The 27,461-nt window shown below is 35.6% G+C and overlaps 1 protein-coding gene across 1 annotated transcript in view; it reads left to right on the plus strand.

The window, feature by feature from the left end:
• The first annotated feature begins 15,670 nt into the window (after nt 1–15,670).
• The window catches only part of LOC105391703 (probable cationic amino acid transporter), a 132,236-nt gene continuing 120,445 nt past the window's right edge, over nt 15,671–27,461 (plus strand). The window contains exon 1 of the mRNA XM_048632939.1: nt 15,671–15,761. The gene's annotated coding sequence lies outside the window, so the exon portion shown is untranslated. The remainder of the gene's footprint in view (nt 15,762–27,461) is intronic.

Here is a 27,461-nt window from a genome sequence, read left to right on the forward strand (position 1 = left end):
ATATTTCGTAATCCATAGGTACAACATTTAATTTTGACCTATGAAGTATTTTCATAAAAAGGTGTTTTTTTGGCACAACCATATTAAATATTTCGGATTTTTAAACAACCGTGGAAGGTACCTACAAATAGATTTTAACTTATTTTTTATGGTGTTAATTTTATTAAATATTTTACTGATAATATTATACAGGTAGGTACTTATATATGCCAATACTAAAATACTTACCTACCAGATCTAAAATGAAATCTTATAATGTTTTCATTAGGTAAAAAAATATACACAAGGCGGGAAACCATTTACAGGATTATCATCAAAGCAAAGCTGAAACTTTTTACCTACTGTAACATTTTGTAGAGTAGGGCAGTGGGATACTAGTAGCGCCATCTAGTTCAAAACACAGAACTATAAGATGGTATTTTTAATATAGTGACAGCGCCATCTATACAGGGGTTGACGAACTGCTTATTAACGGTAAGTTAAAATTTGGTACAGAAAGGCTGAAAGTAGATTTTATGTGAGATAAAACATACCTAGCAGTTTTTCAAGCGTTATCGTAGAGGGCGCTATAAGGTTTCTTTAATTAACGGTGATAACTGCAATTTTGTAAGTTTTTTAAAAAATAATTTCATTTATTAAGTAGGTTTGAATTTGAATAGATAGGACTTATTTATTTTTTATTTATGAAAAACATTGTGTTACATAGTTATTTTTTTAAATTAAAAACTTTGGTTAAAGAGATCTCTTCCCGGCTCGCAGACGTCTCAGGGGACAAACGAGCCGGGGCGTACCTCCGCCAGCGCCTGAGTCTGGCGATCCAGCGGGGCAATGTCGCCAGCGTGTTGGGAACCCTCCCACAGGGACCAGGCTTAGAAGGTCTCTTCTATATATAGTTTTAGTTATGTACATAGGTTTAGTTTGTATAATATATAGGTAGTTTAGTTTGTAATTGTAAATTATATAAATTATGTAAATAAAAGTCCAGAGGTACAGTACCTATCCAATTAAAAACAATACTATAAAATAGTTTTATTACTTCTGTGATCTGTCATATTTATTGAAACTATAAAATCGTGTATTTATGTGTGGGGTTTATTACATAGGTAGTAGATAATATATTATTTTGATTTGTATTACAAACTAAGTACAATATAATTATTATGAATGCAAGATGCTGCGTCACAGGGCAATGGATTTTTAAGGCTCCTACAGTCTAAAAAGGTTTTTTTTTACTTACAAGTTGATACCTACATGCTACAGGGAGTTTACATTTTTACAATAGTTAGACATGAAATGAAATGAAATCGTTTATTTTTTCGACGTAGAATATTAGAATTACTTGTCAAAAGTCATAATCCACCACCATTTCATACCACCATTTCACAAAGGCCCCGTCATTAAGGAGGAAAGAAATGGCGACAGTTTACATACGCCTTGTAATAAAACATGTCCATGACTTTACCCATTACCCAAGGTATAAATAAATCATAAACCACCTAGGCCTGGCTGCCTATTCTCCTCCGTAAAATACAGTCGCAAAAAAATCGCTAATTGTCATTTTCCATTTAGAACTCAAACATACGCGACGTTTTCGAGGTTCCGTTTTAAAAACGTTAATACATAATATACTTACCTACGTATAGAACAATTACGGAAGACAACGCTTTTAATACGATACGATTGTTGATTAATCCTTGTTTTATTGACGAGAACTGGCCAATATTAACTTATTTGGTATAAAATGGCGTGAGCGTCGCGTTTTAAAATACGTTTCTGATAGCTTCGTGCGAATTTATTTATTTATTTATTTATTTATTAATCTTACATATTAGTTGTAGTTTTACAATGAGTCCCACAAAACTGTTTGTATACAATTTGCCTGTGGGATCGGAGTCTCTTATACTAAACAAAATACTTTTTTATGTTTTAGGTATTGTTATACATAATTGGTAATATCAAAACAAATAATAAAATTATAATCTGAGGTGAACTTGTATCAAGGAAAGTTAAGCAAAAAATATTTTTTTAATTTAGTTTTAAATTTAGATAACATAGGCTCTTGTCGTATATCCTGAATTAACCACGTATCCAGTTAGTCCAGTTTTACGGTTCTCTGATGATCGCACAACTACGTTTCTGACATGAGAATGTGGCTTCTGCATTACTACGTTACCTATGTAAATCGATTTGCAAATTACTCAGTTCAGTGTAAGCGTAGGTAATCGGTGCTTTTAACAAAATGATACACACAACAACTGCAGCTTACACAACAGCTGTGTAAGTGGTTAACAAGCGACTACTTTGAATAATGTAAACCTAAACTCACCAGGTCTTTAGTCTTTATACACTTGACAATGGCTATTTAAAGTTTCATGCTATGCTTTATTTTTATAGATAATTAATTTTTTACTCCTGAAACCTGAATTGGTGGGTTATATTAGATCAATGTAACCTTTCACAGAAGCGACAGAGTCTATGTAAACAAAAACCAGGGGTTTTTAAATATTTTTGGTCAATTTTTTTTTTATACTTGGTTATTAGAAAACCTTTTGTACTGAAGATATTTTTGTTTTTACTTTGCTTTATAATTTGCTTGTAACTTTAGCATGTTTGTAATTTTAAACCTATTTGACAAGGGCTTGTTTTAGAATGTCTGGATATTGGCTATCTGTGGGAGAAGGGTGTGGATGATACTTCTGTAGGAATCAAAAGACATGCTGTCACTGCCTAAAACATAGTTACAGAGCATGACAGCATGTCTTTTATCCCACAGGACATTTAGCATTTTTCCAGAGATTGTGAAACAGTGCAATATAACGGTCTTATTCATAAAAAAAACCTTAAAGTAGGTTTACTGAGCTCAATAGTTACGGAACACATTAAGCCTATTTGAGGTTTCGTAAAAATCTTTATTCATAATAGTTCCGTAAACCTTCAATAACTATAGTGATGCTAATAGATTTCACAGACCAAACATTTTGACATTTACCCTATTAAGTTGCCGGTCCGACGAAACCATAAACAAAAATAGCGAAAACTTTCATTCATTTATCAATCTCTATTATCTATGTTAGCCACGGCGCGGCACTTAAAAAAGTTTACGTTGGCTTAAAGTCGCAGTTAGCCAAGCCAAAACCCACAAAAAAAAAAATTAAATTTTTACGTTACCATGGCAACTTATTTTCAGCAAATATTAACTCACAACAAATGTCAAATCGTCAATAAAGCAGAACAGCTGTTGACCGGCCGCCATGTTTTTGTACAAGAGGAGGTTTACGGAAGGTGTATAGTAGGGTCCAGCCAACTTTAGCATATCAAGGTTTTACGAATCAGTTGGAGAGTTCTTTAGCGCTATTGATCGTTTATGAATAAAGTTTTTTTGACATTTGCTTATAGCAGGCCTATAGGTCTCCCGTAACTTTTTATGAATAAGACCGTTAAGTATCCATCCTAACTTTATATTATAAATGCGAAAGTAACTGTGTCTGTCTGTCTGTTACTCTTTAACGCCAAAACTACTGAACGGATTTGAATGAAATTTGGTATACATATGGTCTAGACCCTGAGAAAGAATATAGGCTACTTTTTATCCCGGAATTACCACGGGAAAACTTTTTAAGGCGAAGCGAAGCTCGCGGGAACAGCTAGTACGAAATAAATATTACTTTTATATTCCCAGTTAAGAAGTATCACCTGTAACATCCAATTAAAAACTATCAGGAATCGAAGTAGAAAGTAAGAAAGAAGTGTTGTGTGTTTATTCGGGCGTGAAATGTGTTTATAACAATCTACTGGTAGTACTGGTACTAACTTCAATAACAACTTAATATCAATGTACCTACTAATGTAGTTGTACTGAGGTGTTATTCCAGACTTGTCTACGTCCACATTAAAAAAAAAACTACATTTCTCATAGTAATATTTTTTTGAAAAAAATATCTATTTCAGTAAAATTATAAAAGGATACGTGTATGTGTTTCCATAATTATATAAGTGTTATTACTTCATTACTTATGTACCTAACCAGTAAAGCCATACGATAAATAAATAAAATAAATAAATTACTTCATTGAAAGGAACGCAAATACATACATTAAATTTATTATAGATAAAAACTTTTTAAAGCTAAAGCAAATTTCAATAACAAAAGACTGATAAAAAATAGCTAAAACAGTTCTAAATTAACAAAAACTTAATGGCAATTGCGCAAATATTGCAGAATAATGCCGATAAATAACACAAGTAAAGTCAACAAAACGAGATCCAGAGCCAAGCCCAATGCAAACAGTTTGATTCTAGAACTCAGGTGGATGATACTTGTATAGGAATCAAAGAATACTTTATCGATACATAGGAATAAGTATTTTCTCCTCCTTAGCGTGTGAACGAGAAACTAACACAGGCAATGAATACGAATACATTGGGCCATTGACAGTGCATCGCCGGTAGTGGACATGAGCTGGGGTGGCATACATATCTCTTTCGCTAACTGTACAATTATCTGTCTGATACCGTCTGCAAAAGTTACCGGCATTATGGCGCCGACAGACGTTGGCGAGTGAACTCACTCATTTGTGAGTAAGTTGACGTTAATTCTGTACCTATTGGTACCTCGTTAACTTCGCAACGGAAACTAAACTGACAGTGTACGGTGTACCTAAGGGCACGTATCTAATGCGCAATCAGTTTACTTACTGGCTAAGGGCCGGTTTTTTTGTACATACATACATACATAGGGTAACGTAACGTACCTTGGGACGCTTGTACCTCGGGACATTGATTGTATTTTAAAAACCGGCTAAATAAACACATTAAAATTCTACCCTAGGCATAGTATTTTACTCGCTTGGCAAAACTAGTGAGTCTCGTGATCATACCATCATCGAGTGTGTGGTGAAGACAATATGAAGTTTTTTGGAGTCAAAAGTAGCTTTTGTATAGTTTTTTGTGTTGCTTTATCTCATTGAGGCATGCTCAAAATAAAGACATGGATGTCACGTATAACTTTTCAGTTATTTAATAATTATGACATGGCAATTATCTGAAAGATTCCTATTGATTAAAAATAAAGATATTTAAATTTTGGTTAAATATTGCTTTTTTGTACCTTGGGACACGATTAAATTTGTACCTTGGGACACTGTTTTCTATGGCTTTGTACTATGGAAAATGCAAACGTCTAAATAACGCCTTATATCTCTGTTCTTATTAGTGCCAGAGTGAAACTAGACAGAAGAGAGATGCAGTAAATCAATAAGAACAGAGATATAATGCGTTATTTAGAAGTTTGCATTTTCCATAGTACAAAGCTATAGGAAACAGTGTCCCAAGGTACAAACGTGTAACGTACCTTGGGTCAAAACAAGCATTTTTACTTATATCTTAATTTAATAAAATCTGGCCACACTAAAGCTTTAGCACATATACTAGTGATAATAGATTATATATCCTACCGAATAAAGAAAATTTCACATTCATATCTTAGTTGTACGCTGCGATAGCTTCATTCAAAGTTGGGGTAGTCGAAAATGTCCCTAGGTACGTTACGTTACCCTACATATGCTCACGACTGTAATCCCCGAAGGGGTAGTCAGAGGTGACTCGCAAGTAAGTCACCCGCTTTTCGCTGTACATTTGTACTCACGTGATACGTCGCGAGCCGTATCGCCGTTGTTGAATAAGTACAATGCACTGAATTTGTCGGATAAGTGGGCAACCAGACTGTCAGATGTTTTCAAGCTGCCCGAAGGCCTCTGACTAGGCATAACGACTGCTGCAGAAGCAGCAACCGGGACCCACAGCTTAAATTGCCGTCCGATGCACGGAGCTTCCAGAAAAGAACCACTTGAAATTGGTCACCCATCCAATGGCTGACCATGCCAGTTGTTGCTTAACCTCGTTATCTCGTATCTTATATCGTCTCTTAATGATGAAATTATGACAGAGAGTAAACCATAAGCCCGATTCACACACTGTTTAGTGCGATTGGTGAGTGTATGATAGATGTAAGTTCTGTTGTACAACATTACATACCAATACCAGCAATGTATGTCTATTTAACGCTATAAAAGGTGTGAGAATCTGGCAATTTTTTTTGTGTGTATTGTATAACATTTAAACACAGATATAAAAACATGGTGGCTTTAGTTAGGACGCACCCTTATAGACCGTTTCACCTCAGACACTCAAATAAAGTTCGTTCTCGCTTTTCGTTTAAGTTCGTCGATTTCATTATAGATAGCTGCATAAGAAGTTATTTCACCTGTTGCTATTACTTTTGCCATTTTAATAGTAGTTAGTTGGTGATAGTTTGCCAGCCGTATCGCTGTGTTTAAATGAGTACAATGCACTTTGGGTACACAATAGTACACATCTACGATCTAAAATGCAAAAAAAGCTTGCGAGTCACCTTAGGCTACCCTTTCAGGGATTACGGAATGTATACATTTGTATGTTATATAGTAATGTATGTCATTTCAATTAAGTCAATCAAGTTTAGGGTTGAGAAAGGACAGGGCGCGCCAGCTGCCGCTACACGGGTTCTTTATCGATGTAGATAAACGTCACTATATCGCGATTCGCTATAAATACGACACTGTGTTTGGTGCAACGAGCAGAGAAACATCCTCCCCTTTCAGCTTACCCTTTTTGCATTACCGGTAGAGCTATTTCATAAAATAAAATAGTTTTGCTTCAGAATGTTCAACATTGGCATGCTACACTTCTTTCTCACAAGACCCCCGTCGCGTCGTGGTTCACTGCAAAGCCAAATACCTGGCAAGCTGCAAGTTTTCCGAAGCTGTAACGCCATGCGAAGTGAGAAGGATAAAAATAGAGATAGACCCAGATTAACGATGCAACAAGCTCACAACGTCAAAAAAAACGATTTACAAACGTTCGTATATTGTTAATCTATTTATTTTGATAAAAAATTCGGTGATTAGATCTAAATTTGAAAATATCGCAGCCAAATTACGAAACTTATTTCACTGCAACAATCATGTTCAATTAATAAGGTTATATTTATGACGCGATCTTTTTTTGTAACCTAGAGTATGTTGTAGAATATTTTGTCTTCAGTGTGACCGGTTTATAAACTGCGAACAAATATCCTGGTTTTACTATATTTCTCGTGTATATTCCATGTCTGAAGAATACCGGGGCGTTTCGCATATCGGAATGAATGGCTGGATCAGTTTACTTCCCCGAGATACGTCAATGATGCAGCTTAGCAGGGGATAGAATCTATCTGAATTCTGCCTGAATAGTGAATACGAATACAGTATTATATTTTTGAAATCTATGCTTTCCATATGTAAAATAAAGTTGCCGTTTCTAAATGTGATACAATCAACTGTTATGTCAATTCATAACATCATTGTTCTCGTGGATGGATAACCTGTTATGATCAGATTTGTGCTTAAGTAAAGGAATAAGTTTAGTAATACATCGATTTATCATCGCAATAATTAGGATTAGGATCCATTTCCGTTTTCATGACTTTATAGTTCAGGTATTAAGTTTGATGATGTGTTTGATTGTATAGTACACATTTTCATACATATACTATTTTTTATTTAAATACTAGACTATTTTTGGCAATAGTGAGTGAGGCAGGGCCCATTCAAACCGTAATAGGTTTAAGAGCACTGTTATAAAAAGAGTGCCTTGCCTGCCGAGAGAACTGCCTCTGTGGTCTAGTGGTAGAAGCTTCGCTTCATGACCCAGAGGTCCCGGGTTCGATTCCCGGGTGGGATCATCAATTTGTGTTTCTAAATTGTGGTTCTAAGTTTGGTTAGGACATAGAAGGCTGATCACCTGATGTCCGAAACAGTGAAACGATCCATGCTGTCGGATGGGCATGTAAAAGCAGTCGGTCCTGCGTCTAGCTCTCTCCAGTCGTGTCGGTCAATCCGTCCCATTGGGTTATGAGAGTGATGGAACAGAGAGTGCTCCTGTGTACTGCGCACACACTTGGGCACTATAATCTACTCCTGCGTAGATGGCTGATCTCAATTGAGATTGGCCGCCGTAGTCGAAATTCGGCTAGGAGGACATTATAAAAAGAGTGCAATGTATATTTGTAGAGAGGAGCAAATATTTTCTATTAAAATGTAGGTAAATTTTACTGAATTTAAAGAGAATATATTAAATTCTACTTAAGTTGGGAGTGGGTGGACATGGAGTAAACGTCTTCTTAAGTGGCGACCGTGACTAGGCAAACGTAGCGTGGGACGCCCTCAAGCCAGGCTAGACATTTCAGATATACTGCATTTGTTTTCAACAACAGTTTTGTTTTGCATAGAGTTATTTGTGAGTTGCGATATTTAAGACTGATTAGATTTTCTCACTACAATTTGTATGTATAGGTAGTTACACTCACGACTCACGAGCAATGAAAAAGTTCGAGTGACAATAGCACCAAATAGCTCCTAAACGGAAAGGATTAGCTATGACGCCTTCCTCAAAATTGAAGTTGATTTAACATCGCATCAGAATTATATACACTCACGGGCAATGAAAAGGTTCCACTCAGAAAAACACCAAATTACTCCTAAATGGAAAAGGCTAGCTTAATGCCGTCTTCTCCAACATTGAAGAACATTTATCAGAGGGTCAGGATATAACCAACTAAAAAAACGGTTATATTTTGTTCAAATTTTGAATTAAATGTTTGAAAAATTCGGTTTGTTTGGTGTCGGCATTTTGTGAGTGGAACTTTTTCATTGCCCATGAGTGTATAGTGAGTCTAGTTCAATATAAAATTAATCCAACTCTAGTAGGATTCTACTTCTGAACTAATCGTGAAACGCGTACTACAGGATAAGTTTACGTTCGAGGAACTTAGAAAAGTGGAGTTGTCGACAGAACTCCGAACTATGCTCTGGGAAGCCCCAGCAGCTGAAGAATAAATATAAGTGCATATTCTGTGGGAAATAATATAATTTATGTGTATAAAATAACTTAGTTTTTAAACAATTTTAGTACGGAAGGATCATGCCTCCCCATTTTTTTAATCTACCCCAATACCTAGTTACTACCTAGAATATGGAATTATGTCGTTTTCACCTTAAACGGTCGTCTTTACATAAAGTTCTACATTCAAGATACTACTACTACGGTTTTCTACCCTCTTTTACAATAAAAAAAACCTAAAAAGTAACCAATCACCCTGCCTTGTAGAAGAAAAAAAAACGCAGACGTACACTCGTACGTTTCAATCAATACCCAAGGCATACCTAGAACGAGCCTAGAACTACGAGTATTGTAAAATTGCTTTACATAAATGGCTAAAAACCCTTAACTATAATGAAACCGAAGACCTTATCCAAAAAAGATAATGAAATCCTGTACCTAATGTAAAAATATACCTTACTCTACTCTGCATTCATTAGATAGGTTAGGTTGGTTCTAATAAATATTTAACACACATACACACACACACACACACACACATACACATAACATACACCCACTTTAATATGTCTATATTAGAGATGCCACGAATATTCGGCAACTATTCGGTATTCGGCCTATTCGGCCAGTTTTTTCAGTATTCGGTATTCGGCCGAATAGTGCGTACTATTCGGGCCGAATACCGAATAGTAAATCATGTAAAAAATTACTTGTTATTTTAATCAAAATTGTGTATTAATTTCCAAATCACAACATTTTAGTACTTAAAATTAATCAGTAGTAAGTTGTGCTGGATAAAAACGAGCATTTCAGCATTTGGTAGCCCACGATTGCGCTTTTCATTGTAACCATCCTCAGAAAATAACCTCTCACTATAAACGGTACTTCCAGGCGAAGAAAGATAAGTTATTGCAAATTTCAAAAAGTTCAGGTATTGTTTTTTGTTTGCTGACCACCACTTGTAAGGATCGGACATCTGATCTAGGCGAACTATTATCAAATAAAAATTCAACTCGTTTGCCACAGCATTCTGCCTCATAATAATTAGCATTTCTGATATAATCTGTAGCGACTTCTTCAAAGCAGTTCCAGGAACATAAAAAACAGGTTGTAGCGCCGAATATTCGGCAGCCGAATATTCGGCGCTTCGGCCGGCAGCGTCGCCGAATATTCGGTATTCGGTATTCGGCCAATTCACTATTCGTGGCAACACTAGTCTATATGTTACTGTAAAAGCCCGAACAACGGTAAATCCTAAGATTTACGCGTAAAACCTAAGATTTACCAACTCTTAATGGTAAAAGCCCGAAAGATTTTGCGATTCGCACTTTTACCACTATTCACTTGGTAAATCTTAGGATTTACATTAAGGCACGGTAAATGTTGAAAAAGCCAGATTATAACTTATAACCTCCGTAGTCGAACAAAGCGTCCGTAGTCGAGCGGGCTTCAGTGATCGTAACTTATCACTGAGGTTTAGCAACAACCAGCATTGTCAGCCATTGGATGGGTGACCGATTTCAAGTGGTTCTTTTCTGGATGCTTTCGTGCTTCGGACGGCACGTTAAGCCGTGGGTCCCGGTTGCTGCTTCGGCAGCAGTCGTTAAGCCTAGTCAGAGGCCTTCGGGCGGCTTGAAAACGTCTGACAGTCGGGTTGCCCACTTACCCGACAACTCGCTCAGCACAAGCTTGCTTGTGTTGGGGTCCACCAACCCGCACTAGGCCAACGTGGTGGACTAGATCGAAACCCTTCCTTCATTGGAAGGAGACCCGTGCCTCAGCAGTGGGGACGTAATGAGTCGTGATGATGATGATTTATTTGTTAAGTTACAAGCTAATTTGTTCTCAACAAGTATATTTCTGTACCTACTAATAAATGCCAATAATTAACAAAAAAAATATATAATATCGATTCTGTTATGTTTTTGAGAAGACATTTTAATAGTTTTAATTTTAACTATTTAGGAAATAAGTACAAAATGAAAAAATATATGATTATTACACATTGTTAAAATAATTATGTTGATTTAAAGGTTTTAAAATAACTGTTCATAAAAAATAATATAAATTCTGAAAGAAAATAATTTAAGTTTTTGATTGAAATAAATGAATAGGTAATAATTAATCTTTGTTTTATTCCCAAAACCAATTTTTACTAGGTGTCAGTGGTTACACCTAGCATTTACCAAATTCTAATGGTAAAAGCCCGAAAAAAATGACCCATTTTCACAAATCCTTACATTTACCAACTCATGTTGGTAAATCCTAAGATTTACTGGTAAATCCTAGGATTTACCGTTGTTCGGGCTTTTACAGTAACATATACACATAATGATCCACCAACATATCGTTTGCTTTATACCTATTGTTCTTAACTATTTTTATTTTTCTCTAATGCATGCCTTCTCTGTGTCTTTAAATAATAAGTTTCGGTATCTTACAATATTGTTAGTAAGTACCTGCCTAATTCATTTGTGTAAAACATCATAGTTACCTAACTTTCTCCCAGAAGACAGATTTGATCTAGTCTGGGAACAAGTGCTCACTAGCCTTATAATAATCTGATACTTCCAAATGTAGGGGATACAGGATATTGTGCCCAAAATACAGGTTACCCTAGTTTGGATAACGATGTCCTTCTTCCTCACAAAACCTATTTCAAATAAAATATTTGACAATGTAATATTATAAGGCTAATTGTAACTTTTCTTTAATAAACGTTTTTTATTATTATTTATTATAGTATGTTGCGTCATTTGTCGACATTTTTCGACAGACATGATGTCAACTTCACACGACTGTCCACTGGATTCGACGCCGTATGTGGTTGTCCGATGTATAGTAGGTAGGTATGTATACTGGGTTTCAAAAATGTGGTACTGTAAACCGATGGGCTTTCAGTATTATAACACTGAATATACTCGTATTATTATTAAAACACTATTTTTTTTGTTCAAACGGCCTTTGAAAATCCACGAAAATTAAAATCTGTTCTACAAAGAAAAAAGTCACATATTATCAATAAAATTACTACGGATAAGCATTTTCAAAACTTGAAGATTAAAAAATTACTTCCTGAGAAGCCTTTTGATTTTTTGCAACATCCTGTATAATCAGAACTGCATCAAGCCTGCCTGCGTCACAAGTCAAAACACAATAAACTGAAATCGTGCGTCAATCAGCGTGACTATTCTGATTCTGACCAAGGAACATAATGTAATTTCTGTAACGAGAAGCCACGAACTTTAATTTACTTACCTACTACAAAAAACAATCACACATATACTCGGGCATATGATAAAAATCTATATAATATGTATATTCAAAACTTATTAATCAGTCCCATTTAAATCACAAATGTAAATAATAGGTACAATTATATTTTTTCACATTCATGATTTTCAAGATGATAAACATAAGTTTTTTCTTATTTCACGTATTATTAACTACCTACCTAAGTACTATGACTACATAGCTACTTGTAAAAATAAATCAATACTTTTAAGGTAGGTAGGTACCTATATAGTTGTGAAAAAAAAGGTTCCAGTATACTCGGTTCCAGTAAACGACCCTCCGACTAACTCTTCCGACAGGAAACCTGTAAACTTAATTAAGGACAAACTTATAGAGAAGTTGAGCTTAGAAGTTAAAGTGCGATTTGAAAACATGTTTTCTGTGAGCAAGGTGCAAGGAATAACATTGAGTAAAACAACCAATACGACTTCGACATTTCAGGTAAGCGTCCAGTCCCCTTAGCATGAATCTTCATCGTGAACGTGAAATAGAATTTATCGAGTAATTTTGTGTGAAAATATGAACAGTGACCCTGGTGGTCGGTAGCAGAACTAAAATTTCCATACAAACATCATCAAGTAATTTCACGTCACGTTCACGACGAAAATTCATGCTAAGGGGTCAGCTATCGGTGTCATACGCAACGGACACATCGCATTCAGTATTCTTTGTATAGAAATTCACACAAGTGCGTCCACTTTATCGGAATTGCCTACGCCACCGCAGTCTGTTTGTACGATACCTACTTATTGTACGATACCTATTTAGATGAACTAGGTATAACAGAATATAATTAGGTAACTTGAATAAAAAATATTATTCTATGGTACAAAAGAAAGTGCTACGAAAATTCGTAGCGGTGCTCTGTAGCATTGTCGTAGCAGCTCGTAGCAGCGTAGTAGTTTGGTAAGTAAAATTATGTTTGTTAAACCCATGATCGAAATAGAAAGATGTTATATGTCACAAATGTTTATCTATGTTAATTATAATGTAGTTTTTGTTGTTGTTGGAAAGTTTACATCACCGAGAGTGTTATAGCTCAAGAAGATTGTAAGGTGGAGTGTGCACAGTAGACAAGAGCACTCTCGCTTTAATCACTCTCATATCCTACTAAGACGGAATACAATGTAGGCTATATCATGTTTGTAATATTTGTATTTTTTATAAGAGGAACCTCTACCATTATATTTGCGAAATTCTAATTTATTTTAGCAGATAGTCAGTAGATTAGTTATACGAGTATGAATCACTGTTAAAATATAACCGGAGGTGGAAACTCTCAGAAATTATAACTTCTGTATCTTCGTGACATTTAGACGATAAGTACTTATTATCTATATTTTTCACTGTGATACACATAATTTAGTGCATATTTAAGTAACGGTAGGTAGTAGTAGGTAACCATCGTAAATAAATGTAATAATCTCGAAACATGCAAATACGTGGATTCAGAAACACGGAAATGATCGACGCATACGGGGTGTTCTTGGAATTTGGTGATAAAGATCATTGTATAAAATTCTGTTACATTTTTATTTCTTAAATTTGACAGTTTTAGAACGTTTTTTTTAAGTAGTTTAAAGAAAAGCTGATTAAAAGTTACCTCCTCTACCTCTTAAATATTTTTTTGGTCCATTGCATAACACCCTGTATGTTTCACTCGTAGCAAATATCGGGGTGACGTGCCTTTGTCCGGCGACCAATTACAATTAAAGTCATGACGTCAGTTGACCAATTAGGTAACATCGGATGCCCCAGTGGCCAATCAAATCATAGAACTGGACAAGATGCGGTTAAATGGGAACGTTTTAAAATCCGTGTCGAAAATTTTCGGTTAAATTTTTTATAATTTTTTTTTATTAAATACCTATTTTTACATTTATATTGTTCAGAGTTTTTATTAAATTCCACTTATTAATTAATATGATGCGAGGATATTGAAAATAGTCAATAATGTATTCATATATAAAGAGCGGAATTCTCAACTTTTATTTTTGTATTAAACAAATACCTACATGTTAGCTGATTCACCGTAAAACTAGAATAGAATTCGTTCGAAATAAAAATCCCTCGACCAGTCCAAATAAAAATGTAAGTGAACACGGGATTGAGGGTTTAAAAAAATCCAATAACAAAGCTTTATCTCTAATCGTCGTACCTATCTCTAAACGTAGGTTTTTTACCGACCTAGTTTTTCTCTGTAACTAGCTGTTGCCCGCGGGAAAACCTTATAGGGTTATTCAACCTTATGTAGGGAAAAATCTAATCAAACTTTTTAATCACTTCTGCAATTCCTATCTGTTATTACAATAAAATAATATTAGTTTTCGTTTTTAATAGATGTGTAAAACTGTTCAGGAAAATAAAATTATTATATATTATACAAGTATTTATATTTTTTGACAGTTTCATCGGTATTGTGAGTAGCTCTAGAATTCGCAAATTCAATTTGGTTTCTTCTTACCCCTAATTTGAACCGTAGACGATCGAATTGATATCATTAAAGTTCGGCTCACAGTAGTCGCAGTACCCATGCTATGCTACCTAAATCGTCGAGCATTATAACTTATGCTAGCATAGCATGCTATTTTTCTCTTTGAATATCTAACATTTAAGAATGCAGTTTTTAAAACTTATGCCAATAGTTAAACTTTTATACTTAGCGAAAAAAACATAATGAGTCTTTTCCGTCGTTACGGCGTCGCACTTTACTTAGAAGTTGCACGCACCGTGCTAATTATTTCCACAACTACCCACGTTGAAAACTGAAGCCTTAATGCTACTGCAACATTTCCTACTACTGACTCATAAGGTAACCAGGGTGCTTATAAGCCCAGGGCGGTGCTATTAAATCATATTCTCATTAGCCGTTATATTTACTTGCCTCATAACGCTGTGCATGCGCGCTCACTCATATATAATTGTATATAGCAAATAGCATGCTATAATGACTATGAATGTAGTATGTCCTTATTTAGTTGGATGTTTCTTTAAATTTTCGGCAGGGGTGAGACGCGGGGCGCGGGGGCCACAAGTGGGGTCAGCGTTGCCAACCCACGGCCCGCTTTGCATATACTTGTTGGAATTCAGCTCCCGTTGTTCTGACGTATGCCTTTTTCTGCTTCTCGTAGCGTTTAGCGCTGAAAAGACGGCATTTTTGTGTGTCCAAGATGTGTTTCAGGACAGTGAAGTAGTTGAGCGAGGTATTGTGAAAGTTGTGGAGCTAAAAAAAGTGAAATTCGTTTTTTTTGGCAAAAGTTTTCGTGAAAAATTTGTGGGGTAAAATGGGTATGTTCCGGTGGTTATACCACAATTTCGCCACAACCCGCTTATGCAGATCACCGTAAACCTATTTGGGTTATCGGGCGCGCATTCCGTCGGGTGTTGGCGGGCAACCCCGGGGTCGATAGCGGCACTACCACGAGAGACAGTGCCGAGTCGCGCTCAGTGAGTCGCCAGCAGCCGCGCCGAGTGGCTGTGTGGGCCGCGACCGCGCTCGCGACTACCCCGCTCCCCGCGTCGAAACTATCCACAACTTCTACAAACTCAAGGTCAGTCATTTTTCACACATTCATTTTCTTACTATTTCTCCTTCTTGTAGCCTTCTTCTAATGCCAGCGAAAAATGTCACCCCGTTTTCTTGCTTTCCTCCATGTGTTGTAATTGCAAGCCTCATTGTGGTTCTAACCTCTTGGTTCGGTTTTGTGTTTTGTAATGGGGCAATGCGTACAATGGCTCGTTTTTCTTTGACATGCAAACTTGCTTTCTGAGAATATTGCCTCAAGAATCACTTTGCATTTCTTGAAGTGAAAACTATCTGTGAAAAGAAATATTATTGTGAGCAGGAAAACTCTTTTACACCATGGGCTTAAGGAGGGTTAAGTTACCATGGGATGCGAGGGGTATCATAATAAGCTCTATGCCGTTTGCGGTAAGAGCCAGATTTGGCAGCGATTGAAAGCGATGCCACAAATCTTTCCTCATATTTAATAACTATCATGTTAGCTGAATTGAAAAGAAAAATTTACAAGTAATTGAAACAAGACCTTTTTTGTAGAATATAAATATATTATATTAAGACGTTCCAATTGAATTACATCGCTGTAAGAAATTGAAAGCGATTTCTTCAGATTATTTAATTGTATACCAGACATTTTTTACCTCATGATTATGCCTTTTATAGTGAATAACCAAGTCTCATACTATACCCATATTTCAGTTCTAAACATCAACAAAAAGGCAATATTTTATTTACTTACCGCTTTTTACATTCATTGATTGCGCTTTTGTCACCCCATTTCCATAAATAATTTCTGTGTCGTGTCTTTTATGTAGGATATATTTTATTTATTTACCTACAGCGATATTTAATAACCCGTCCACTAAGAAACTTCGGATTTTAGGAAAGAGTTTTTTCATGTTAAAACTAAATCTATCATTGAATGGAATAATTACAAAGAATGGTAGGTAACTAATAATGCTATGTACTATATATATTATATATTACCCAGGGTGGAATCGAACCTGAAAGTGATGTACAATTTCATAATAAAAAATAGCCTTCCCACCTTTTTGTGCATAGGTAAATGCTGGCGATGGTTAATGTTTTTTTTAAAGCCTACTTGTTTTCTTACTGTTTATGGTATCAAGATTATCAATTAATTATTTTCTACATATTCTGTAAAATTATGAGTATGAAATAAATAATTCCGATTGCTTGAAAACCAAAGCTGCCTGTTGCAGTATTTACAAGAAAAAAATACTTATCTGAAGAAAAATAGATCATATTTGCGAATAAAAACCGCTTTAGAAGAATGATTACAGATTTAAAACCACCCTACGTTGCTTAAATATAAATAATGTATGTAGTTAGACAAAAGAGTGTTCATTGGTGTTCATTTTGAACAACTTTGGTTCTTTGCATAAATTTATGAAAAAATCTCTGTAAATATGATAAAATTTAAATTAAAAGCATTTTTTCCTTTTATTCACTTACAACGTTGTTTAGAATGCTTACTGGGGATAATCCTTTTCGCTAACAATAACCTCTTTTAGACAACTTGTATTATAAAATGCTGGCGATAATATAACTGTGCGAAGCTGCCGCTCGGCGCTATCTGTTGATCCTTCGATTATTAAGGGCCAGTTTTTTGATCCCTAGTTAAGTCAACCATTGGTCAAAAATGGCTACCATTAGTTAAAATCCAACAAAATTCGTATGCAGCTGTCATGTTTGACAAGTGACTTGACTAATGGTTAAAGTTGACCACGGATCAAAAAACTTGACCTAAGACGTGCATTTAGGCTACTAATACTCTCACGGGCAATGAAAAAGTTCCAGTGAGAAAAGCACCAAGTTACTCATAAACGGAAAAAGTTACTAACGACGCCTTCTGCAATATTTAAGTACATTTAACAATCAGTATACTACCAACTAAAAAGCGTGAATATTTTATTAAAATTCATATTAATTGTTCTAAAAAAATTGGGCCGTTAGGTTTCAACATTAGGGTAGACCCGAGTCCGCTTTGTTCTATGGGTGTCAACATTTTGCAAGTGAAACTGTTTCTTTGCCCGTGAGTGTAGAAAGAAAATAAAGATAATTTTCACACACTACATGATAGAAAGAACAAAGAAAGAAAGAAAATACATTTATTTCACACACACACGGAAACAAAACAAAAAATAAATAAATAAATAAATAAAAAAAAAACACGCACTCACGCCTTGTACTAATGTACTCCCTTGCGGGGTAGGCAGAGGTGCATTGCTGCACCCACTTTTCGCCAGAGTGTATGTTAGTTCCAATGTAATAGGGGGCGGGCCTATTGCCATTTTACGGGCACATCCAAGACCCGAGAACAAATATCTGTGTTTAAACAAATATCTGCCCCGGCCGGGAATCGAACCCGGGACTATCGGCTCAGTAGTCAGGGTCACTAACCACTACGCCATTCGGTCGTCTTCCCGGTGCAGAAACGGGTTCTAGCTCAGCTTGGTGCTATGATGATATTATATTTACAACAAAAAAAAATACATAGGTATATAAAATATGCTCACAAGCTCACGACTCTCGAATGGGTGTCAGAGGTGACTCATCAGCGAGTCATCGCTTTTCCCTGTGCATTAAATTTGTACTCACGTGATATATCGCGAGCCGTCTCACCGATTTTTTAAAAGTCAGACAGTTGTGAGTAGCAATGTCACATGCTTTTCGCTGTACATTAAATTGAACTCATGTGATAAATCGCGATTTCGCAATTCGTAACGCCGTTTTTGATAGAGTACAGTGCACATAGTTTTTTTAAACAAAAAATTATAAATTAACTAAAAAAAATCGTACATCAGTAAAATGCCCCATTCGGTACCTAATTATTTACAATTAATAGCTATTCGACATAGATTTATTATAATAATAAATTTCTAATTTTAAATACGCAGAGCTTAAAACAATAAGCTGCTTTACCAATAATGAGCAAAATTGTTAATTCTAATAGTGCTGGTTTATGTATTATAAAATTTACTAAACACACTGTAAAACCCACACTAGGACTGCACTATTAACTTATTAACCACGCATATTAAGATTAAATATTCACTAACATTAACAGTGTACTTAGTATTTTACCAGTAAAATGGACGATGCATTTTGTAAATCCCCATTAACAACTATATGTGGCTTTAGTGCGGATCAAAAGTTGCAAAATGTGTAGGGTAGGTATGTTAACGAAGAGCTTGTGGTCTCGGAATAAACAAAGAAAATAATACGACGGCTGAGTGGTGTAGTCGTTAGTGACCCTGACTGCTATGCCGAAGGTCCCGGGTTCGATTCCCGGCTGGGGCAGATATTTGTTTAAAGACAGATATTCTTGGGTGTTGATATTTATATTTATTATGTATCTATCTATATATTTGTTTAGATATATGAAAAACACAGGTTCTGCCTAGCTTGGGGTCGGATGGCCGTGTGTGAGATGTCCCCACATATTAATTTTATTTTATTTTATTTCTTTAATACACTCGCTCGCGATGAAAAACTTCCAGTGACATAGCATTTTCATTGATCGCGAGTGTACTTTAAATGGGTTGTAGAACAACATAATTATGTGCGGTCAATTTAATCTAAGCATATTCAAATATGAACAATGGGGTTAGTCATCTTACAAATTTTTATTAAAATTCCCCAAATTAAAAGTAACATGTTTGTTTAAGGGTCTGCAATAGGGAATCGAGGGTTGGCATTGTCATAGAATTATGTAGTAAATGATGCTCTACAGCCTTGAAAAAAATCACACAGGTAGTTGAAGAGTCTAGCTAGGTGCTGAATCATTCGAATTTAAGTAAATGATTATGGATAACTGTAAATTAATTTCAGAATATCAAGAAAAACCAGTCAATCACACTCCCGTATTGTAACAACTGTGTCGTAATTATAAAGAATTTTCATATGATTTTTATCATATTATAAAGTTAAAGGCTTGGACTAGGCGCTAAATACCTTGTTTTTTAATAAACACACACTTATTTTGTGTAAATTAATCCCAAACTTGAGCAATTTTTTTCCCTCAAATCTTCATACAAATATCTATGGCGGCTTTCTGTGTTATAAAATCATAAACACAAGTGACGTTTGACTCAGTTGACCGCTGGCCTCCAAAGAAGGGTCACGTCGGTTTAGGCAGCACTGACAGCTCGCGATCTTATCGTGTACAGATACAAAATCACTGCACATTGGTTGTCATTGCACTTTTTCAACTTTTATGACACCAACATAATTTAGCAGGAATATAGCGAATGGATCTAAGTGATGACAATACGCACGAACATTAGGTTAGGGATCAAAAATACAGTCTCTTGGTGCTGGTTGAGGTATGGTCTCGTGAGGATCTGATGAGGGCAGTAACACGGTGGTGGCTCAATTTTATTTCAAAGATGTTAATAGCTAAAAGCATCGAGTTTGGGCTATTAAGTATGTTTTTCAGAGAGAGAGAAAGAGATTTTGTTTTTCCTCTGGATGTGTTAGGTTTACTGGGTTTACTAAGTTCATTCTGTTAATGGCATCAAGTTGTTATGTGTTCATAAGTAATAATTATTTATTAACAAAATGCTGTTGATTCTCCACGAAAATGTAAAAATAAAAATAAAATAAATAAAAATAAATTCGTAACGTAAAATTGTCAATGACGGAATTTCTTCTATAGACAGTAGCCACAAAAAAAACAAACGATAGATGGCGTGATTTGAAGATAAAGATACATTTTTTCGACACATAGACAGCAACAACAACAAAAAATACAGATTTAAAGAAAAGAAACACATACTTATACAAAACAACAAAGAAAAAAAAAGGATACACATCAAAATAACTGGAAAAAATATAAGCCCCAATTTACTTGTGTGGGACAGGGAGTACCATAATATTTTTTTGGGGTACTCCCCATCTATGCGAAATATAAGCTTGATATCTTTACCCGTTTCTGAGAAAAAGGGCGGTGACAGACAGTCAGTCAGACAGACGGACAACAAAGAGATCCTATAACGGTTGCTTTTTTTCTTTTGACGTTCGAAACCCTAAAATTAAGTAAAAATATTATGCTGCCAAAAAATGTACTTACAGGTATTGAAAAAGCGGTATATAAACAAATTATACCAGCAGAGGGTTCACCATTTAGCTGAATGTTACTTAGAAAACGGCCTTGAGTGGCGGTCAAGTTGGTCCCCGCCTGCGATACTTTCCATTAACATTGGGACTCGTTTTCATGTTTTTAGCGTACAGTCAGGTTTTTAGTTTTTTATAATTGTATTTTTTTATTTGTAACATTTTAGTTGTTTTTATTTTATGAAATTTTACGTCGGTAGGTAGTTCATGATCATTTTTTATTTCAATAATTTTGGTGTTGTTATTTAAATACCTTCAATATGCATATTTTTGTAATGTGAAAATCAAGTCCTTTCATTTGATACCTTACACGGCAAAGTTGAATTATTATTTTTTCGATCATCACGTTATGTCCTCAAGAGGGCGCTATGTACATTTTAATGGAACGTCACATAGCCTGTAGCCATCGCGCCATCAATACGCTTCTAACAATACCTCATACATCAAAATCTATCAAGCCGTTTAGGCTACAGGAGGGAACAAAGAAACAGACAAACATACATATATACATACATACAATCAAAAAACATTACCCTCCTCCTTCGGCAGTCGGGTAAAAAGGAGTAAGACAGGGGGTCATTCTGAACTTTTGCTCTACGAGTTTTGGAAATTAACAAAAAAAACCTTTTTCATAGAAACTTTGTTGGACATGTGACTTTTTACCATGGAAAACGAATATTTTTTTTCGCGAATTTGCAAATCTCGTAGAACAAAAGTTGTTCAGAATGACCCCTTGAGTCATCCCCTTTTGGCTTAGTATAGCCCTTTTGCGACACTATGTATTTACTTTGCTTTGTCGTCGGGGTTCAGTTGGCTGGAGGATGCCCGAAACTTATTATCTACACTTTAATACTTTTAGTTACCTTTCTACAAGTAAATACCACATTTGTTTGAGAAAGCTAATCGGGTTCCGAGTATAGAGTAAAGTGGCACCCCTTTTAATTTCTACTCTTTCCTGGTGCCTACCAGTGTAAGTAAGAATTATACTTACCTACTTACCCTAAAATCACCCAAAATGTACTTGAACATAATTGTCAATAAAGTTGGCGAGTAAAAGTTTATCGACCCACTGTGCAAACTTACATGTGTGCGTGTCACTGCGTGTGCTGTGTGAAGAGCATTGAAAACCCAAAATTGGCACGGCACGTCACCCTGTACGGGCCCTTAAATGGAGGAACCAACTTATTTTAGCAAACTTTCCAAAATATTTATGTATTTGAACTACTACTTTCAAAAGTTTGCAATGACCACCTGAGTCACCGCCTTTCAGTTTATTATATCACTTTAATACCCAGTATAAGTAACAAAATACTCAGCTACTTTTGATAGCTCGGTAGCCGAAAGTTAAAATCGAAAATCCAGTTACATTCGTAATTTCGGCCTGTCCATCTGTCTGTCCGTCACTACGTCAGTCTATCCGTACGTCCAACCCACTTATTCCAAATCCAAAACTACGAAGACTACCAGAGCTGACTATCTCATGTCACAAACACAGTTTTAAAACCATTGAGCAACTGTAAAACTGGATTAATTCCCACTAAGGTAAAATAGACGTTTTTACGGCATTTTATCGCAAACAAAATCATATTGTCCAGTTCTTAACATGTAAACTTAACTAATATAAATAAAAAGGCATATTAAAAACGTCATTCGAACATACCTACTGAATGCATTTATTCTTTAATTATATTAACGGTTTTTAACGGACTCTTGAAAACGTCCCGTATGTCACCTTTCCCTCATTTTACATGACAAAGAGGTACTTTATATTACAATAATGACAGTCTTAAATTCATCTATTTATCCGAGTGAACCTTTTTTGTTAATGTTCGATAAAATATAAAAAATCACAGAAAGAACAAAGATCACTACTTAAGTAGTGACACAAAAGAAGTGAAGAGCGAAAATGAGACGCGCTTCTTTCATTATTAAACAAACTCACCTTTTTAAGTGAATTTCAACAAGTCTACAGAGAAAATTACTTACAACTTTAATTTGAAACTAGCCGACAAATTTAACTCTAAGGTAGATACTGCATATTTATGCTACGAAACTAGTGGTCTATTATACCGCTTATTAGAGTATATTTTGGAAATTATCATCATAACTTTACCGAATCACCCCTTTTATGATTTTGCGATTTTCACTATGTATGAATCAAATTTTAGGAGCTTACTGTGCTACCACTTAAAACTTTAAACACTGTTTAACAAGTGTTTAAACGAAATTTGACAGATTTTGTAGGCATTTGGCAGCGTTAAAATCTGTTAAATACTGCCTAAGTTTTTGGGGTCTACATCTATGGAATCTTACCTACAAACTAGTGAACGATCAACAATTACTTACTACTTATCTGAAATCAGTATGTCTCCGTGCAATATTGTACCACCCCGATGCATAAAAGGTTTAAAAGCGTAAGCTTCTAAAAATACACTCACGGGCAATGAAAAAGTTCCTCACAAAATACCGACACTAAGCGCGTCTTGCACAACGAAGTTAAATAAAATTAAATAGTTTGTCTCTTGCTCTGACATTATACTGTCAGAGCAATAATTTCGGATTTAATTTTATTTAACTTTGTTGTGCAAGACGCCCTAAAAGACCCAATTTTTTCAAACATTTAATTCAAAATTTGAACTAAATACATCATCGTTAGTTGGTAATACTGTGATGCTTTGTTAAAAGTGATTTAATATTGCAGTAGGCGTTATTTACCTTTCCTTTTAACAGTAATTTGGTGCTTTCTCACTGGAACTGTTTCATTGCTCGTGTAACCATTATTCTACAGAGTCAATAGAGAAATCTTCCAGAAATGCAAATATATTTTTACTAGCTGTTCCCGCGCGCTTCGCTTCGCCTTAAAAAGTTTTCTCGTGGGAATTCCGGGATAAAAAGTAGCCTATGTTCTTTCCCAGGGTCTAGACCGTATGTATACCAAATTCATTCAGTAGTTTTGGCGTGAAAGAGTAACAGACAGACAGACAGACAGACAGACAGAAAGACAGACAGACAGACACAGTTACTTTCGCATTTATAATATTAGTTATGATAAACTAAACATAAAAACATCCATACGGTCTGTAAGGCAGCAGCGAGTAGTAAATGGTTAAAGGGAAGAGGAGAAGTAACTTCCAAGTATTATTTCCCTCAAGACTTTCAAGTATTTTTCCGGTAAATAACACGCTATATAAAAGTGCAAAGGAATATAACGTAAACATTTTATTTGTTAAGTTAAGCTTTACAATGTGTGCCGAAGAAAAGGCTTCGAAGGAAATCGTTTTCTCAATAACGAGGGATTATCCGTACATTGGTTGTTCGATTACAAAGACCGGGTGGCTGTTAAGTGAATATTATTATTTTAGAACTGATTTGACTTATTGTGGAATATTGAACTTGAATTAATAACTTGCAAATGAAAAAAAATTAATAAATCCTAACTTAAAATTATAAAAATGTGAAAGTAACTGTGTCTGTCTGTTACTCTTTCACGCCAAAACAACTGAACGGATTTGAATGAAATGAAGATACATATGGTCTAGACCCTGAGAAAGAACATAGGCTATTCCCGAAATTCCCACGGGAAAACTTTTTAAGGCTTAGCGAAGCTCTCGGGAGAAATAAAGGGTCTATTTTCAAGGCGTTACGTAAATTTGGCACTTGCCACCAAATTAAGGATTTTTTTTAAATCTGTAAAGACAAAAATACTAAAAGAAGAATGGTTCAAAAATAAATCAGAATAAAACTCATCAACATGATGGCCTTTTATTGTGCTAGAAATATTTGGGAAAAAATATTACGTAGGTATTTACTGACAGTAAAATCATTTTTAAATATGGATTTAAAAATGATTTACTTTGGAGATATTTTTGAATTATTCTATTGATTGTTCCATTCATAGATAGTAATTTCTAAAACAGATACTCCTTGCTTATAAACCATCGTTTCGAATTTTTTGCTAAACCCTGCATGGGTGGTAAAAAAATACAAATTGAAATGCTAAAAGCATCGGCATGGATATTGGACACACATTCGGAATACTCATGACCGAATTTAGGCAATTGATAAGAATTTTACTGCATTAAGTATTTACTCCTCCTCGCGTGCCAACGAAATTGGGGGTATGACGTGAACGTATTAATTTGAAGTTAAATTAACTTATACGAGTACTAAATAGTTAATATTGAGGTTTCACTGATATGATATGATGTTGGTAACGAGATTTTATTCTATTGTTAAGATCCATAACGGCACGCTCGCACTGGTAGATAAATTTATTTGGTTATGCCATTATAGAATAGAATAGAATATTGCTTTATTGAACACCACATAAATCAGACATACAAAAAATATACTTATTCCCCCTTTATTCATAGAAAAGTTACAAGACGTTTTAACTAATAAACTGTTTTGTCCCTCTCTGTCAAAGAACAAATTGTTCTTTGTCGGAAAGGGACAAAACAGTTTATTAGTTAAAACGTTCTGTAACTTCTCTATGAATAAAGGGGGATAGACTAGAACTAATGTACTATAGGCGGCCTTATCGCTGAGAGCGATCTCTTACAGGCATGGCTTAACATTATGAACTATGTATTGTACATATGTTTTTAGGTATCTAGACACGCGGTAGCGTGTCAAGCCAAGTTCGAGAAACAGAACTGGCGACCCGCACCGTGTGTAATATTACACGAACCATTTAGAGACACTCTTGACCCCCTCATAAATCAAAAACTATTTAATATAAACGTATGAAATTTGGCTCATATATTGACACTAGCGAGATACATAATGTGTTCTAAATTTCATAAGCGTTTCTTAAACGGTTATTTAGATATTAATGTCCAAAAAACCTAATTTTTAACATTGACTGACTCACTCACGTATAGATCAAAACTCTTATGGTAATATTACTATCATAATATGCGAAAACTATGAAATGGTTTTGAGATGCATTTGCATAATATTAGTGTTAACTAGTCTAAGATAGCTGTTAATAGGGTAAGTAATACGGTATAAAAACGAATAGTATAACACTGACATGGTATAAATATATAAATAAATATTATATAAATTTTAAGTATAACGTTCACTGTGTATAACAAACTGAAAGTGTAATTACTAAATACATAATTTCGTAAAGGATAACGTGCAAAAAGAATAAATTCAATTGATAGGTATATCGATTAAAATGTATAACGTTCATAATATATAACGTTTATAATATACATATGAGAACGTGAAGGAGATTGTCACGAAGATCGGAGACGCCATCGACGCGAGCTGCGCTGACATCGAGTGGGCCAGGCGTAGCGCGCCCGCGAAGACAGGCGGCAAGCCGGCGTCCATCATTGTGGGCTTCAAGTCCGCAGGTACCGAGGCCCGTGACAGTTGGCTCTCGAAACGTCGCAGCTTGAGAGACGTCACCAGCAGCAGCATAACCAGCGGATCAGCCGACAGCAAGGTGTACATCAACGAGGACCTGACGCGCGGCGCGCGCGCGCTGCTGTGGAGCGCCAAGCAGCGGCTGCGCGGCGCCTACAAGTACATCTGGGTGTCGAGCGGCAAGATATTAGTTAAAAAATCCGATGGAGACAAGTCTATTTGTGTGCGTAACGAAAGTGATATAACCAGTCTACTTAACAAAAAGTGAATCATTACGTAAAAGTGATTTATCAAGTGTTAAATTAAAGCTTAAAATTCACGGATTTATTTACATTGGATGCTATTAGTGATGAACCGTTAAGCTATGTTTGTGCCGATACTGTCAACTGCTGGATGAATAGAGTGGTTAACAAACATGGGTTATGTATATTTCATATTAATATTCGATCTCTTAAAAAGCATTTCAACGAGCTATTAGTTACTCTGGGTAAGCATTTAAAACATATAGATGTGCTAGTCATTACTGAACCTAATATAAGTTATGATTTGTTATCATTATATCATATAACGGGATTTAATGTCAATGTATTTACACGTAAAGGGCGTAGTGGTGGTGGCATACTCGTGTACTCGCGCGAGGGCCTGGGCGCGCGCGCGGCCGCGGCGCTCGGGGGCGCGGGCGCCATGCGAGCTGCGGAGTGCGTTGCCATTACACTCAATTACAATAACGAGCTACTTTACTTAATATCCATATACAGACCGCCTAGATATTTTAACGAAAATAGAATACAGGAATTTCATTTAGAATTCAGTAACCTTTTACGTAAATTGCCAAAAAATAGTAACGTAATATTTTGTGGAGATATAAATATAAATATTCTTAATAAGCAAGACAAAGATGTATTATATTATGAACAACTATTAGCTGAATACGGATTTACTAAGTGTATTAATGATGTCACACGGAGAGAAATTGTCGCTGGTAAATTGGTTGAATCCTGTTTAGATCATATATATGTTCGAATACCAAGCGCTTTAATTAATTCTGCAGTTATAAAACATAAAATTTCTGATCACTACTTTATCTCAGCTGTCCTTCAATGGAAACAAACTCCGGCAAGCGCGAGCGCGGGCGGCCGCGGCCGGGCGATGACCCCGGCCGCGGCCGCTCGCGGCGCAACCCGCCCCCCGCGCGTCGCCGCCCCGCCCGCGC

The sequence above is a fragment of the Plutella xylostella genome, chromosome Z (assembly GCF_932276165.1).
Source record: "Plutella xylostella chromosome Z, ilPluXylo3.1, whole genome shotgun sequence".
Taxonomy (NCBI): domain Eukaryota; kingdom Metazoa; phylum Arthropoda; class Insecta; order Lepidoptera; family Plutellidae; genus Plutella; species Plutella xylostella.